The sequence below is a fragment of the Phocoena phocoena genome, chromosome 21 (assembly GCF_963924675.1).
Source record: "Phocoena phocoena chromosome 21, mPhoPho1.1, whole genome shotgun sequence".
In the NCBI taxonomy this organism is placed as follows: Eukaryota; Metazoa; Chordata; class Mammalia; order Artiodactyla; family Phocoenidae; genus Phocoena; species Phocoena phocoena.
In genome coordinates, this window is record NC_089239.1 from 2,593,908 (window position 1) to 2,611,837 (window position 17,930).

The following is a 17,930-nucleotide window of genomic DNA, read 5'->3' on the forward strand; positions in this document are numbered from 1 at the left end:
TCCAAACAGCTGATTTTTAAGGCTCCTCTCAACCCTGAAATCTTATTCAGGCAGAACAATGATAGAGAAATTATGGTTTATTATTCAACCAATCATACTTTATTAAGATATATTTCAAGATGGGAACCACCAAGAAAAGTCAAGAGGAATTCCAAAATCCAAGCAAATTATCTGTGCAACCAGATTTTCAGCAGCCATGGTATTTAGCAAGCTTCAGCTCCTTCAAGGGAATTTTGAGGCTAAAAAGTAACACAGAGCGTTCACCTTCCAATCTGTAAACCTTGTGTTGAACAGGTCGGTGGGATGTAATAGTCAAAATCCAGTATCTGATGGCTAATTACATTTGTTGAAGTTGTGAATAACTAGCTTCATCTAAATGATGGAATCACTGATTCAGTTCTCACTGAGAAGGTAAAGCTTTTTCCAACTTGCATGTCTTTGTCTTAGGATGGTTTTGGCATTTTAATGCCCAGTGTACCTTTGGGGGACATATATATTCTGGGCAAGTTTATCAAGGCATCTCCCAGAAGAAGAGGGTGCAATGGTATTTCTTAAATTCATACTAAAAAGCAGAACTCTGTAACCCAAGCCCACTGTGTCCGTGTCTTCCATGATTTCCCATCTCTTTCTTTGACCCAATTATGTCATCATCCTTCAGGATGATGTCCTCCATACTCTCTGCATCAACCCCAAATGTGAATTCTCATCATCAATTCAAACCCTCCCACAAAGCCGACCACAAGTAATTGTGTGTTTCCAACAAAACTGAAGCCTCCTTGGGAGCAATTAGTCATATGAATCCCCCAGAACTTGTATCTCTGTACTGCTTCCAAAAGTGTTTATCTCTGTACTTCTTCCAAAAGGGTTTAAATTGAATCTGCCCAGAACCTATAAATTACCATGAAAGTGTTTTTCATCAGAATCAGATATCATCTTAAATTTTCATTTTCTTTTTTGCATAATAAGAGTATAGCACACATACCCTGTTAATTTCTACCTAGATTGTTACCTAAAGACTGGCTGATCATAAGTTTTGCTTAATATGTTACCTAGAACATTGTCTGCCGAGACCCCGAGCATCAGGGCAACCTGCTGCATGTCCCGCCAGCCACAAAGTACCCACCTCTTCTCCTGCCTGAAGAGACAGCAGCAAATTATGACAAAATAATAATGGCTGACATGTAGTGACTGCTCATCATATGCTAGACTCTGTCCTAAGTGCTTTCTAGGGAGTAATTCATTTACTACTTTAACAACATAAAGTAAGTACTACTATTGTTCCTGGCTTATAGATGGAGAAACTGAGGCAAAGATATGTTAAGTAACTTGCCCAGCCTCACAGCTAGGATGTGGCCAGACCTTGATGTAAACCTGGTAAGTCTGTTGGGCTCTGCAGGTAACATTTGTAACCACAATTTCATGTACACATGTATAAAGGGCACAGTGCACTATCCCCTACATCCTGCCACAGATCAGAGGAAGGAGGGAAAAAAAGAAGGGAGGAAGGAAGGAAGGGAGGGAGGGAGGGAGGGAGGGAGGGAAAAGATGAGAGGGTACAGCAGATTTCAGAGTGCAGTCTGGGGGTCAGACAGGCCTGAGTTACAGATCCGACTCTTTTAACCGTGTGACCTCCAGCCAATTACTCAATCTCCCTAAACCTTAATTTCCTCATCTGTAAACTGGGGATAATTATACCTTCTATCACTGCTGATGAGCGGGAGAAGCAGTGTTCAGCCCCATAATCTTTCTGTAACATGGTGCTGCCACACCCTCCAGAAGATTATAATGTTTCAAAACTGTGGGGAAGAGCAAAGCTTTCTGCTGCCAGCTGGTTGGGAGGCAACTGTACTGCCACCCAGAATCCCCTGGTCCCATTACATCCAAAAAGCCTGGGTTCTGAGTGAACCAGTGAGCCATCACACAGATACACTTCCCATCAAAGAAAGGCCATCCTTTTCCTTGTGAACAGCTCCATTAGCTAAGGGAGTGTTCTCAGAACCCACTTGCACATCACCCCCTATGTCAAAGGTGATGGCATCATAGCTGAGAATTACCAGCACCTGTCCAGAACAACCCACTCCCTCCTACACACAGCAAAACACAAGGTTCTTAAATACAGCATGCATCCCCAAAGGTTCCTAGACAGACGTCCTGCTAGGGGGGCGGGGCCTTTCAACCCTCCCACCCTGGATCTGCAAGAGCTCCCCCAGCAAAGGCCCTGGAACTGGCATGGCTCCGGTCAGACCACATGAAGATGACTCACCACCGGGGAGTACCTTGAGCTATCATCACCCAGCACAGGTCCTTGGCGGGATGCTGCAGAGACCTTTTATGGATTCACTATGCAGCAGCCAGCAAAGTTGTTTATTAAATGAAGGTTAAAAATCAAAATGAAAAGCTATCTAGAATCTGAAGTATGCACCAAACCAATATTGTCTGTGTGAAGGTTCTGGTTTCATGGCTTATACTTCTTTTTGAGACTTTTCAAATGTTCTGTAATACAGTATTATTATTGCTATAGAGATTTTTTTTTAAAGCAACACAGATAATATGTAGCCTGGATTGGAAGAGAGATAAGGATCTTCATTCCTGATCTATTTCATGACTGTCTGTGTTACTCTCCCTGTAAAAATAATGGGACAGACACTTAGAATATTCTGTTATTATGGGAGGGTCCGCTCTTCCCTTTTCATGAGCACTAAAGGGCAGGTATATCTTGACTTCTAACAGAAGTGCTGATGGATCTACCACCGACACACACAGTTATGGGTATCCCGCCACAGCCTCAATAAATTTCATGTGTGAACAGCATCTTTTCTTATGAGACTTACTTTGACCTAAGAGTGCCCTTTCATCCTAGTATGTCAAGATTTGGGGAACAAGCCCATATTCCACCTCAGCCATTCCCCTTCTTAATGTTCACTCTTCTGGATTCAGAGGTTAGATATCTTTAGATTCTCCCAACCAGCACTAACTCCTTTCCCACCCATCATTTAAAGCTGTCCCTCTGCATATTCACCAGCTCCTGCTCTTTATTGAAATTCAGTAACTAAAACAACTGCAACATAAATTTATGTTCCCAATACCCTCACTGATTTTAAAAATCAAAGTTAAAATGCTAAGGTGATGTTTCGGTTAAAAAAAGGTTTGCGTCGTCCAACCTAGGGGCAGGACAGGAATAAAGACACAGATGTAGAGAATGGACTTGAGGACACGGGGAGGGGGGAAGGGTAAGCTGGGACAAAGTGAGAGAGTGGCATGGACATATATACACTACCAAGTGTAAAACAGATAGCTAGTGGGAAGCAGCCGCATAGCACAGGGAGGTCAGCTCGGTGCTTTGTGACCACCTAGAGGGGTGGGATAGGGAGGGTGGGAGGGAGGGAGATGCAAGAGGGAGGGGATATGGGGAATATATACATACATATAGCTGATTCACTTTGTTATAAAGCAGAAACTAACACACCATTGTAAAGCAATTATACTCCAATAAAGATGTTAAAAAAAAGAGAGAGAGAGAGAAAGAAGTTAAACTTAAATAAAGAAGAAACCAGAGAAAGGATTATGGGAGAAATGCAGCTATGTTAATGATTATTTTTGACATGGGTAAACTTTTTTGTTTGTTTTTGATTACTTATTTAAATGTTACATATAGAGAAGTGCATAAATTACAAACATATAACTTGGTATAATTTCACAAAGTGAACACACCCATGCAACCATCATGGAGACTAGAAACCAAACATTACCTGCATCCCTGTAACTCTATCTTGTGCCTTCTTCCAGTCCCCAAGGGCAGCAGTTATCTTGCTCTGACACTATAGTTTAGTTTGCCTATTTTGAAACTTTAAATGAAGTAACACAGTGTATGCTTTTCTTAAATTTCTGGATGCTTTGTTTAATGTTATGATTGCGAGACTTATACACTGCTGCTTGTAGCTGTAGTTCTAGTTTGTTCTTTTTTTTTTTTTCTTTTGCTGTAAATATACGACACATTTATTATCAAATAAAAAGGTTTGCATCATCCAATAAGTGTATGCCATCTAAATAGTTAACAACCATATTACCAGTAAACAGATTTCCTCCTTACAAGAAAGCCTCCTATTATTCTATTTCCTCTTTCCTGATAGGAAACCTTTAAGTCCTGAAGTGGAACACAGCAGCTGGCCGCAAGCACGGAAAATCAGTCTGCTAGGAGGATGCTGAGGCTGCGGCGATAAACACATCAGAACAAGAGAGTTGTTGGTTTCACTCCTTTGGTGACAGGGGCCAAGCTGGTAACACCCTCATCTGGCTCTGTCGCCGCCAACTGCTGTGAGCCATGAGGAGACACAGCCCATCTGCTGTGGCCTCAGCAGAGCTGTCCTGGTCCCCCAACGCAGGGGGCCGCACTGTGCATCCAGCCGCTCTGAGCCTCCAGCTGCCCCCGGAGAGGAAACGCCTGTGCCTCAGCTCTCCCCCAACAGACACCCCCTGAAGGCAGAAACCCGGGCATCATCCGCTCACACAGTCAAGCACATCTTTAAGGGCAAAAGGGAAAGAAAAAACCTTCTAGTGCTACACACGCCTGGAACAGGATGCGAAGCACAGCGTTCAGGCCCCGTCTGTGTATCTACCGTGTTTCTCATCAATGACGATCGCTCTGCTTCTGCGATGCCTTGAATCCCCACCCCGGCCCCCGTACAGTTGGGAAAACACTTCCCATCAACATATTTCAAGACAACCACAGTCCTGACGATGGATTTTTCCATCTTCCGTGCCTTAGGGTCAGGTCTGCACTTACTGTATGTTTTTCATCTCCTACCATGGTTGAAGGCTAACATACTATGAAAACACTATGTGTTCTTTGGGTGATTATCTTCCTTTTAAAGCACTTCCCCAGCCCCAGAAAATCTAAAAGCCAAACATATTGAAAATCACTCACTGTAATGAAAGATTCCCAGAGCAAATCTTACATCTAAAACAACCAACGACAGAGCACCCCCAATCCGCCTTTCCTCCCAGGAAGAGGGGTCCCTCTAATGGGCCCCCTTCCAGACGGCGTGCATTCATGCTTTCGCGAGCTGGGAATAGACGGTCCTGGAGGCTGCAAAGAAGGCCTTATTCACATGCCAGGCATGCGTGGCCGGGATGGCAGTGCTTCCTTAAACCTCCATGGCTCAAAGCCTGGAGGAAGGTATAAAGAACGATTACTGACTGGGGGTGAGGGAGGGGAGTAGGGGACCGTGTACACATGTGTGAGACTTAAAGAGACGAGTGTATTACCTGAAACAACTTGGAGGAAACGTAATACTACGTTTCTCTGGGGCAAAAAGTGCCAATTCATTAAGAAGGAATATTAGGTATGAAGGCTGGTAAGAGCCAGGGAGATAATCCAGGCCCCCACCCTGCTTCGTCCAATTCTCTGTTGCTAATGTTTGAGTGACCCTGAACCCACCTTTAGATCTGGGTGTGAGCAGACAGCTGGCAATGTTAAGGCAACAGACAATGTCACTTTCTATACAAGACTAAAGAAGACAGGCTCCTCGTAACAGAGACTTTTCCAATTCCCAGCAGAGGGACCCGACCCCCCCGGAGAGGGCAGTCCACGGCCGGACGCCCCCCATCCCCAGGCCCTTGGGGTGCCCGTGCGGTGGCTCAGGCGAGGCCCTCAGAAACAGCAATTCTGCTCTCATTACCTCTTGGTATTGCTATACTCTCCCCAAATGTTCCTCAGCCTCACATTTTACACTGAAAACATTTTTCAAAGCTGTACATCGAGGAGTGGAATGAAGACGTTACTGGTTTTACAGGCTTGCTGAATAAAGAAATGGCATTTCTACTCAGCTTCAAGCTATCCTGATAGATAAATCTGGGACTTATAAAAATAAAAGAGAAACTTGTTTGCAAGAGTATTCCAGACTGAATTCTGTTATTGCGTTAGCCAAAAAAGTTCGTTTGGGTTTTTCCATAAGGTACTTGGCCAACACGATAAATACTGTGGTTCTTTCAGGCTTTTAACACAGTGTATAAAATAGTTACCAAATGTCTATTAATAGCCAGCTTGCCTCCTAAGATAATACACAGGAGCCAGAACTCAGAAGGAAGGACCAAGAAAAGGCAACTGTCTCAAAGGTCCTGAGGCTCCAAGTGGACTTTGGTGGAATAAATGCTCGTATTCACAGTCTGTGCTGAAATGTCTCCACACAGCGATGACTCACCAAGCCTCCTCCCGACGTGCAGCCCGGGGTGCCATGGGTCTCACCCCCCATCTCGCTGACGTGCAGCCTGGGGCAGAGCTGCAGTCCACCGAGGAGACTTCAATTGTGCCATCAGGACCAAGGTGGACGGTCGCCTCGGAAGACGTGATCCTGTGCCAATAACCTCCCAAAGGACGTGAATTTTCCCCAGAGTCAACACGTTGTGTAAGGGTGTGCGTTAGTTACACTGGGGATAACAGATAACTAAAAACATATTTTCCCGTCAAAGAGCACAGCTTCTATTCATTTCACCTTTAACATGGCAACGTCCAAGAGGCAACCCCTCCATCTCACCTCCCTGGATGAGGTCAAGGGCCCTCGTTCATCTAACCCCATCCCTGATGATGTGCCAGACTTCTTACCTCCATCTTTCTGGTCCAAGTTTCCTTTCTCTTTACAGTTCCCTCAGGACAGCTTTCACGTGGTTGGTCCATGTTTAGGTTATTTTAATTCCTTTTGGGGTCACTTCCTATTGTTTGTCTAGTTTAAATCCTGGCAACCTTAGAGATCATTCCCTACAGTGGTGTGAAACAGTAAGTAAAAGGAGGCAGTTCCATGTCCCCCTAAGACTCAAGGAATGAGGCAGACGTGCTGGACGCAGAGACCAGGACAACCCATCAGCGCCCCTCCCAGAGCCCCAGAGCCCACGTTACCAGCCTTCCCCAGTCAGACCACACAGTGTTAGTGCTGCTGGGGAATCAGAAGCATCCAACCCACCGGCCCCACTTTACAACTAAGGGACGGAGGCCCAGAGAAATGCAGTCACTTGCCCCAAGTCCCACGAAGAAAACACCACCTCTTTTACTTCCTTCTGTTCTAGTGTTAGCTACTTCACCCAAGGCATTTACTAACGTCTTCTCCTCCAAAGAAAATTTCTATTCTACCTTAGTACTTAAAACGTGAAGTGATCTCTTATATGTGGAATCTAAAAAAGAATACAAATGAACTTATTTACAAGACAGAAACAGACTCACAGACATAGAAAAACTTACCGTTACCAAGGGGGAAACAGTGGAGAGGGATAAAATAGAAGTTGGGGATTAACACATACATGCCACAATATATTAAACAGATAAACAACAAGGACCTACTGTATAGCACAGGGAACTATATTCAATATTGTAATAACCTATAATGGAAAAGAATCAGAAAAAATATATAAATATGTTTAACTGAATCATTTTGCTGTACACCTGAAACTAACACAATACTGTAAATTAACTATACTTCAATTTTTAAAAAACGTGATCTAAGTATCCCTTCACACAACAATGAAAGGAATAGGTCAGGACTCCCTATGAACAAGCAGGACCGAAGTTTGGACAGGTCGAGACCCTAAATCCAACACGACCACAAAACGACAGTCAGGAAACGGCATCTGCAACTCAAAACCTAATGTCTCTCCCTCCAATGAGGAGAACGTCCAGAAAGCAGAGATCGTTTGCTGCTTCGTGAGAGAGAATGTGAAATCATAGGCTGTAAATCACTCTAAGTTATACCAAAGAGAATGGAATGTAAGATTATACCAGGCACATATTTTCATTATGAGTATTAAATATTGGTAAGAAATTCAAAACCTTGAAAAAGCATTTGAAAAAAGTATTAAACTCTATGAAGATCATGAAATTGCCTTCAACTAAATATTTTAAAAGCAAACATAATTAAAGTACAGATTACCAACTCCTCTGAAGATAAGGATAGGATAGTTGAACAGAAGGAACTGTAAAAATTCAAATATGAGAAGAAGCTGGATTAAGAAAGTAAAATCCTGAGCAGCACACACCGTATCCTGTAACTTTTCCAACAGGAAAGAAAAAACTGGCTCCGAAGTGTAAAACACAGTCATCTCCACAGGGAAAAACAGTTTTGACAAGTATTTTTTTTCTATATTTTATTCAAAAATGCAAAAAAGGAAAAGTAAAAATCATACATAATCTCATCATTCTTTTAAAAGTATATAAAGTACGAAGTGACTATCTCCTCTCCCCAACTCCTCCAACCCCACCCTTGTCCCTGGAGCCACTTCAGGGATGCAGCTTGGGGCCAGATGCTCCTCAGCTTGTTTCTCTACACACAGAACCCTAGCTTCACACACACACACACACACACACACACACACACACACGCGCACGCGCGCATGTACACACAGCCCCAGCTCACACACACACACGTGTACACACAGCCCCAGCTCAGACACACACACACACACACACACACACACACACACAGCCCCAGCTCTGGTGCACACACACACACACGTGTACACACAGCCCCAGCTCAGACACACACACACACACACGTGTACACACAGCCCCAGCTCAGACGCACGCACACACAAACTTTACAAAAATAGGCAAACATTCCACATGAGTCTTCAATTCACTTTCTTTCTGAACATACTTCAGAATTTCAAAACTAAAAAAAAGTAAGTTGAATCTTTCTTTAAGTAAGACCAAAAAGAGGTAACTCATCACCTACTTGGTGAGTAAACTCAAATCCAAAGACTCCTAGCTATGTACTTCTAAACTGCAAATCTATTTTTTTTCTTTTATTCCTTTTCCCAAGTTTATTGAGAGATAATTCACATATAACATTGTGTAAGTTTAAGTTGTACAACATGATAATTTGATATATGTATATATATATATTGCAAAAGAATTACCACAATAATGTTACTTACTACATCCATCACCTCACAGCTCCTTTTCTTTGTGGTGAGAACTTTTTTTTTTAACATCTTTATTAGAGTATAATTGCTTTACAATGGTGTGTCAGTTTCTGCTTTATAACAAAGTGAATCAGTTATACATATGTCCCCATATCTCTTCCCTCTTGCATCTCCCTCCCTCCCACCCTCCCTATCCCACCCCTCTAGGTGGTCACAAAGCACAGAGCTGATCTCCCTGTGCTATGTGGCTGCTTCCCACTATCGATTTTACATTTGGTAGTGTATATATGTCCATGTCACTCTCTCACTTTGTCCCAGCTTACCCTTCCTCCTCCCCGTGTCCTTAAGTCCATTTTCTAGTAGGTCTGCATCTTTATTCCCATCTTGCCCCTAGGTTCTTCTGACTTTTTTTTTTTTTTTTAGATTCCATATATATGTGTTAGCATACGGTATTTGTTTTTCTCTTTCTGACTTACTCACTTTGTATGATAGACTCTAGGTCCACCCACCTCACTACAAATAACTCAGTTTCGTTCCTTTTTATGGCTGAGTAATATTCCATTGTATATATGTGACACATCTTCTTTATCCATTCATCTGTTGATGGACACTTAGGCTGCTTCCATGTCCTGGCTATTGTAAATAGAGCTGGCAGAAGACCTAAATAGACATTTCTCCAAAGAAGATATACAGATTGCCAACAAACACATGAAAGAATGCTCAACATCATTAATCATTAGAGAAGTGCAAATCAAAACTACAATGAGATATCATCTCACACCAGTCAGAATGGCCTTCATCAAAAAATCTACAAACAATAAATGCTGGAGAGGGTGTGGAGAAAAGGGAACCCTCTTGCACTGTTGGTGGGAATGTAAATTGATACAGCCACTATGGAGGTTCCTTAAAAAACTAAAAATAGAATTACCATATGACCCAGCAATCCGACTACTGGGCATATACCCTGAGAAAACCATAATTCAAAAATAGTCATGTAGCAAATCTATTTTTAAATGAGAAAATTATATAAATCATGTACGGTTAGGAATATACACTTTCAAAACCTTTTGAAATACTATGAAAAATAGTTTATGAATTTCCAGTGATCATGATTTGAATTCCTCCCCAAAATGTTTTTAAAAACTGTTACAGATGATCACTTATTGACTCCGAAACTAATTCTGCATAAAGCAATAGACAGAAATAGCATTAATATCAGAACACTCACTGCACATAGTGGTGTCAATCATATCGATAACTGTCACACGGTTTCTGATAAAGCATGCTTCTTAGAGACTAGGCACATGGAATCCATCCAAAAGTATTTTAATAATTTGGTATACAGCTTTGAGAAAATAATTTTTTTGGCTGTACCACACAGCTTGTGGGATCTTAGTTCCCCGACCAGGGATTGAACCCACGCCCTCAGCAGTGAAAGTGCGGAGTCCTGACCACTGGAACGCCAGGGAATTCCCTTGAGAAAATAATTTAACCATGTAAAATTTACCTCCATTTTCACAAAAGTAGTTGAGTAAACTTGCAAAGTCAAGCGCTAGTCCAATCCAGTAGCTGTGCAACCACAGAGGGAAAAAAACATGTTTCTGGAAGCAAACAACTTTCTCTTTGATTTTATGTCTGTTCACTTAATAAATTTCATTATGAGATGAAAGGCACTACCATAAATACGACAAATAGCAAAAGCACATGGTTCCTCTTCTATTTATCAAACCAAATGAAAACCGGAAACCTTTTCTTTCAAACCCCGTTTCTAATGTGGTCCCTTGGGAGGCTGAAAACAGAGCCTCCTACTCCAGCAGGAAGGGTCTCCCTGTGGTACCTGAATCCACCTGCCAGCTTCCTCTGCCAGCCCTCGCCTGCACATCCCTGCCCAGGAACCCACCATTCACCCGGTTCCTCCTCCCATCCCCTCTCAACTGTGTTACCTCCACCTGGAATCCTTTATTTCCCCATGTCTACGATCTCCCCCCTAACAAAAGTCATAATTCTGGGCCCATAATAATGCCCCTACTCCATGCAGGCGCACCTGTCCCCAGATCCCACACAATCTCTCCCTGCTTTAAGTGCCAACAGTATGTCTTTTCCCTTCGGCATCATTTATGCACTTAGAATCCCACCTCACAGGCTATTTTTCAGCTGACCTATACAATCCCCTTCATTGCTTACTGAATTACCTTATAAACAGTAGAATCTCAATAAACATTTACTGAATTGAATCATCAGTTATAGAATAAACTGCTTCCTAAAAATCAATCTGTAGTCCCTGAATAAAAACCACACAATTTTAACAGCGTAAGGTTACTGCAACCAAGTTACAGGGACTTTTCACTTTAGTTTATTAGCTTTTTAAATTATTCATAACAAACTGTCATTAACTATATATGTGCATACATACATTATGATGCCTTCTAAGGCACATGAGTCTCCGCCCCATTCTATTCTCATGCCGTGTCTGGAGGGTCGGAAAAGACACTTATTTTATATACGGGAAACCAAGGATCAACCAACAGTATGTGGTATCAACTTGGAGACCAGACTGTCTATGCCTTAGAGAAGGCAAGAGAAGTAGAAAATAGAAAACTTTTTCTCCAGCAGCCTGTCATTTGCTTGCAGAGAAAAGACAGCACAGAGACAAGCGTCCTGTATGTGCTTAGAGTATTTCTACGGTTGCTTCTTAAAGAGATTCCACGTGGCTCCCGACAATGGTAGCTCTGGCCTCTTTGGTTAATGTCGGTTGCAAATGAGGGTCTCCCAAAGGCCAGTGTGAGAGCCGTGAACTACGAATGGAGTTGAAATGGTGACCAGGAAAAATAGAACCTGTGAAGGAGAAAGCAGGGGGAGACGCAGAGGCAGCCCTGTGCATGGGGTGTGATGGGAAAAGGGGAAACGGAACAGCAGGGGCTTAAAACCCGACCACGGTGGTGCGCAGAAGCCAGGCCAGAGCCCAGGGGTCCTGAGATCCACGCAGACGATGCTTGCTACTCACAGCTAGAAGGCTCTGGTTCTGCCCCTTCAGTCATCCATTCAGCCATCCCCAGATAAACTAGGTAGGTCACACGAGGAATTCATTTGCAATAATATCTCTTTTAAGTTTTTTTCCCTCTACTTATAGAAGTAATCCAGGTTTATGACAGAAAATATGGAAAGTTCTGAAAAGTAAAAGGAAATAATAACAATCATCTTATTATAACCCCATTTCCTTCAACATTTATTCAACAATCACAATATTTATTAAGATCCACCATGTGCCAGACACATCAGAGAGCAAGATAGGAAAATATCCCTGCCCTCCTACAGCTTAAATCCTATCAGGAGAGAAAGACAATAAGCAGAAATGTGAAGAAGCAGGTTGTATAGGACGTTGGCAGGTGGTAAGCATGGAAAGGTCAAGAGCTGGGCAAGGTGGGCCCAGAGTACACCAGGCGGCCGGCCGCCCAGGGTGAAAACGACGGCTACCACGTTGAGATCATCCTGCTTTACAGGCTTCCTTGCCCACTTATCAGATGGTGGGTGTTTCCGCGTGCCATTACACATTCTTTTGCAAAATAATTTTTAATGACTGCAGAGAACTGCATCTCGCGAATGTACCGTAATTAATTTCACCATTCTGCTCTATGCAGCAATGAGATTTTCTTTCTTTAACTATCATAAATAATGCTTCTATTTCCTCGAGAAAAATGTAAAGAAGAGGAATTCCACAGGACAGAGGGTACTGCTGAGGCTCGTGGTACCCTGCCACTGCACAGGGCACAGCATCTTCAAGCCATACACTCAGACCCCTCGTCCTCTCTTTCCTTCAAGGTTCCTGCCACCCACACCTGACAACCTTTCCATCTATTCCCAGAAGAGCTCCGGCTTCTGCATTGCCCCACCAACAGCTGCTGTATATAAAGGAGAGGAACTCTCCCCTAGACGCCTACCTAGCGCCATGTCTGGTATGGAGCAGAGCATTCAATAAATACCTACTGGATTAATAAAGGCATAGAAAAATGAATGAGTACTCAAAAATCACTCTGGCTTTCAGACAGCCAGGAAGCTGCTTAGAAATTTCCCTCCCACTGAGGAGTGAGTCATATCTCAGACACATTCAGCACCTTCCTAACAGGGCTGTAAAGTATTTCCCGTAATGCCTTTCAGATATTGGAAATTGCCATACGACCTGGACAGCCAGGGAATACTATTAACCATCTAAATTAAACACTAAATAGCACACAGAGACTATGCAGAAAACATTGCCAATACCTCCCCTTTCTAGTTACTGAAAAATTACAATTACATACTACCTTACTCTTGAAACATAAATGAGAAGTATATCTTTTAATAGTTCATGAGCCACTATTCATCCTAAATGCCAACCATAGCATAATAAACTGCTACTCTCATCAAAAATAAACAACAAAAGACTTATACTATCACATAAAGAAAGAGGAAAAGCCTTAAAATGATGTGTATAAAAACTTGACAGGGCTTCCCTGGTGGCGCAGTGGTTGGGAGTCCGCCTGCCGATGCAGGGGACACGGGTTCGTGCCCCGGTCTGGGAGGATCCCACGTGCCGCGGAGCGGCTGGGCCCGTGAGCCATGGCCGCTGAGCCTGCGCGTCCGGAGCCTGTCCTCCGCGGCGGGAGAGGCCACAGCAGTGAGAGGCCCGCGTAACGCATAAAAAAAAGAAAAAAAAAACTTGACAAACAATTCAAAACAGACTCACAGACATAGAGAACATACTTGTGGTTGCCAAGGGGGAGACGGGGCTTGGGAGAGATGGATTCGAAGTTGGGGATTAGCAGATACAAACTATTATATAGAGAATGTATAAAGAACAAGGTCCTACTGTATAGCACAGGGAACTATGTTTAATATCCTGTAATAAACCATAATGGAAAAGAATATAAAAAAGAAAGTATATATATGTATAACTGAATCACTCTGCTGTACAGCAGAAATTAACACAACACTGTAAATCAACTATAGTCAAATAAAATTTTAAAAAATATAACTTGGCAAACAAGAAAATACAGAACTCAGAAAAGCAAGCAAAGAACAACAGCAGACATCAGTTCTTTTTCCCCTAAGCTGGTTCATTATGGGGCCATGTGACTGAGCAGTAACAGTCTCAATGTTGAGGGAACAGAAGACTCTGAGTTGTAAGTGCGATATTTCACTATGAGAAAAACATCCTTGAAATCCTCCTTCAAGTCCACTTTCAGAAGTTAGAAGTAAATCCAGAAAGCCATCTCAAAAGAGCTCCTAATTTATAATGTAGCCTTAGGAAAAATGAGAGGCAAATGTCCCCTTATACTCACCAGCAGTGAGAACACACACCCTGGGGTGACAACTTTCTGTGAATCACCCTCGTGGCCCTTCATCCACTTCACTGAAAATGGACTAGGAAGCAAAGAACAGAGGAGATATGGATTTCAGAGTCTTCTCTGGGTTTCTGGGTGTACGCATTTGAGCTCCATAACTACTGCACCATCACAACCCCCCGGCTGCGTCTCAGAGGTGCTGAACTCAATACAGGAGGGGAGGATTCTGGCCGCATCAGCAAGTGACTGTTTAAAGTTGCAGATAGGGGCTGCCTATCTGCATACGAGCTCTCAGTCTGTCATCATGTTCTTGGGACCTGGCCACAGCAGAACAAGATGCAGGATAATGAGGCCAAACTGGCTATGTGCAATGTGGCCAGGGCTGGCTTCCACACTGCTGTGTCCACCCCATCAGTCTTCAGATGCACTATGTATTCACATCTCTGATTCCAGTGGCTATCCTTAAAAAAATGGCCCAATGGGAACCAAGTACCCAGTCCAAGTGGGTAAGAGTCAAAATTCATTCATCTGCTTCCATCAGAGCACTGATGCTCTGCAGTCCATGGGTGGCCTTGTGATGCCAGCATCTTAGAACACATCACCATAACAACGTCTGCATCCTTCTCTTAATACAGTGTTTTTGGAAAAGATTGGAAAGTAACTCTACCAAATTCCTTTCTGTGAAGAAATACTCTGGCTACGTTGTTTGTCTTTTGGTTTGTTCATTCAACACATATTTCTTGACTATCAGTTTTGCAAGATGAAAAGAGCTATGGGGACAAACGGTGGTGATGACTGACCAGCATTACGAATGTGCTCAATACCACTGAACTGTACACTTCAAAATGGATAAGATGGTAAATTTTATGTTATATGTATTTCACCACAGTAAAGAAAAAGAAAAAAATGGGGGAAAAAAGCAAGCAGACTGTGGAAAGGAGTCAAAGTTGGAAAAGGGAACCCTGCAAAGGGTTATACCCCCCATTTCTCTCCCTCCCCTCGACCTTCCTTTGTCCCCAAGTGTGGACCCCTGTCACAGAGGTCCACAGTCTGATAAGTCACACGGAGGAAACCGTCTGTCTGGCTCTAGTGTGAGCGGGACCAAAGAGCAGAGACAGCTAGACAAGGGGGGTCCCCCGAATTCCACGTGTGAACCCATCCAAGCAACATATGTGTAGGACAGACTCAAAACAGAAAACAGAGACTTTGGAAAACTAAACTACATTGGAACCACCACTCAGAGAGGGTGAGACAGAACTTGTGTCCTAACCTAACCATGTCAACTACCTGCTAAAACAAAGAAACAGACAAAAAAACACCCTCCTGGATTACAACAGGACCCAGAGTTTACACACACAACATTCACAATGTTCAGGACCACACAAAATTACTCAGTGTACAAAGAACCAGGGAAATGTGACCTGTTCCCAAGGGAAAAGATGATCGGCAAATGGCGACCCAATTTGACCCAGATGTTAGCATTACCAAGCGAAAACTTTAAAGCAGCTACGAGAGCTGTGTTCCGTGAGGTAACCGCTCTTGAAATCAATGGAAAGTCAGGTGTTCCCCGCACAGAAACAGAAACAAGAGAAAAGAATCCAATGGAAATTACAGAACTGAAAGCCAGAAGACCTATAATCAAAAATTCATAGGGTCATCGCAATAGCAGAAGGGAGATGACAGAAGAAAAGTTTGTAAATTGAAGATCAACAGAAATTACCCAGTCTGAAGAACAGAGAGAACAAATATCGAACTAATAAACATACAGCATCATGAACCTGCGGGGCACTGTTAGAAGATCTGACACATGTTGTTGTCAAAGAAGGAGCAGATAATGAAAGTAAGACCAAAAATAAATATCTGAAGAAATAAAGTCAAGGAACTAGATGAGAACCTCTGTAAAGTAAGAGAAGAGGGGACCCCAAAACCGAGCCCAATGCTCAGACTCAAGAGGAAGAGAGACCATCAACACGAGGTAAAGGGGGGAAAAGACAGGACAGAGCTGGGAGGCTGGGCCCTGGGACCCAGGGAAGAAAACCAGAAAGTGAGGAGTTAAGGGTTGTATCAATGCTGTTGGTGGATCAAGTGTGACCAGGATTGGGAACCAACCATTGGACTAGACAATCAGAGTTATCAGTGACCTTGGTAAGACCTGTTTGGTAAGGTGATGGGGACAAAAGCCAAAATAATGAGGATGCAATGCAGGAAGGAAGAAAAGGGAGCGCAGATGATTCTTTTGAAAAGTCTTGCAGGAAAGGGGAGAAGGGTTCTACAGACAGAGTGGGTTCAAGAGAGTGTGTGTGTGTGTGTGTGTGTGTGTGTGTGTGTGTGTGTGTGTGTTTTAATATATTTATTTATTTATTTTTGGCTGTGTTGGGTCTTCGTTTCTGTGCACAGGCTTTCTCTAGTTGCGGCGAGCGGGGGCTACCTTTCACCGCAGTGCACGGGCTTCTCATTGTCGTGGCTTCTCTTGTTGTGGAGCATGGGCTCTAGACACGCAGGCTCAGTAGTTGTGGCTCACGGGCCCAGTTGCTCCGCGGCATGTGGGATCCTCCCAGACCAGGGCTCGAACCCTCGTCCCCTGCATTGGCAGGCAGATTCCCAACCACTGCGCCACCAGGGAAGCCCCAAGAGTGTGTTTTTTAAGATGGAAGATATTTCTGAATGCTGATGGGGCTGATCCAGCAAAGAGGGAAAAGTAATGACACAGAAGAGAAGGATCAACTTTAGAAGGACGTCCCTGAGTGAATGAGAGGGGATGGAACCCAGTACAAGGAGGACAGGCCTTAGAGAGGCACACGGGTAAGAGTGTGGGTGTTGCAGCAAGAAGGAATCAGGGTCTAAAAGTGCAGACGTGGTGGGTTGATAGTTTCAGCTGAAAGGACAGATTCACTGTCTCAAAGTGTTTCATCAGTGAAATAAGCAGCAAGATCTCCAGCTGATATTAAGGAAGGGTGGGAGATGTTGGAGGTTTGAGCAGCCAAAACGGTGTGAAAAAAGTCATTTTGGAGAGAGAGAGCATATCTGGACCAGGGAAAATCACAGTACAGAATTCAGCAGGGATGTAAGAAGGGTTCCTTTGTAGGGAAGGTTGAAAGTCACAGATGACTGGAATTTTCAAACTGTCTGAAAAACAACCCCACTAAATGCTTCCTCAGCCACATTATAAACCCTTCCCTAAGTCATTTCCTGGGGGACTAATCCCAAATGTTAGGCAATCACTTCAACCTTAACACCCAGCGTTCCGGGGCTCAGGCATGGCCAGGGGGTAGAAAGAGGTTTCTGCATATTTGCTTTGTGGCCTCAAGGAGACTGGCCGTTGGGAATGGACGTGAAACACTAACACATCACAACCTGATAAACGTCAGGAGAGAGAGAGGGAAACTCCAGACCGGGAACTCTTCAAATAACCAACAACAAAGCCAAAACTATCCTAGGAGGAGCTGCACAAAGGGTAGCTCAACTGAGAAAGTTCTGTCGCCTTTTGTCCTCATAGCTGAGCAGAAACTGCTAATGTCTGACATAATTGCAAAGCAAGCACCCAACAGGAAAGGTAAACAGGCTTGAAGAGTACCCCTCCACCCACAGATTATTAAGAAAAGGTCCAAGGCTAATGGTGAACAGGAAAAGGTCAAGAAAAATAAAAGCTGGAAGGACTCTGAGACAGCAGACAGGAATCAAAACCAGTTCCTGGAATGGAAC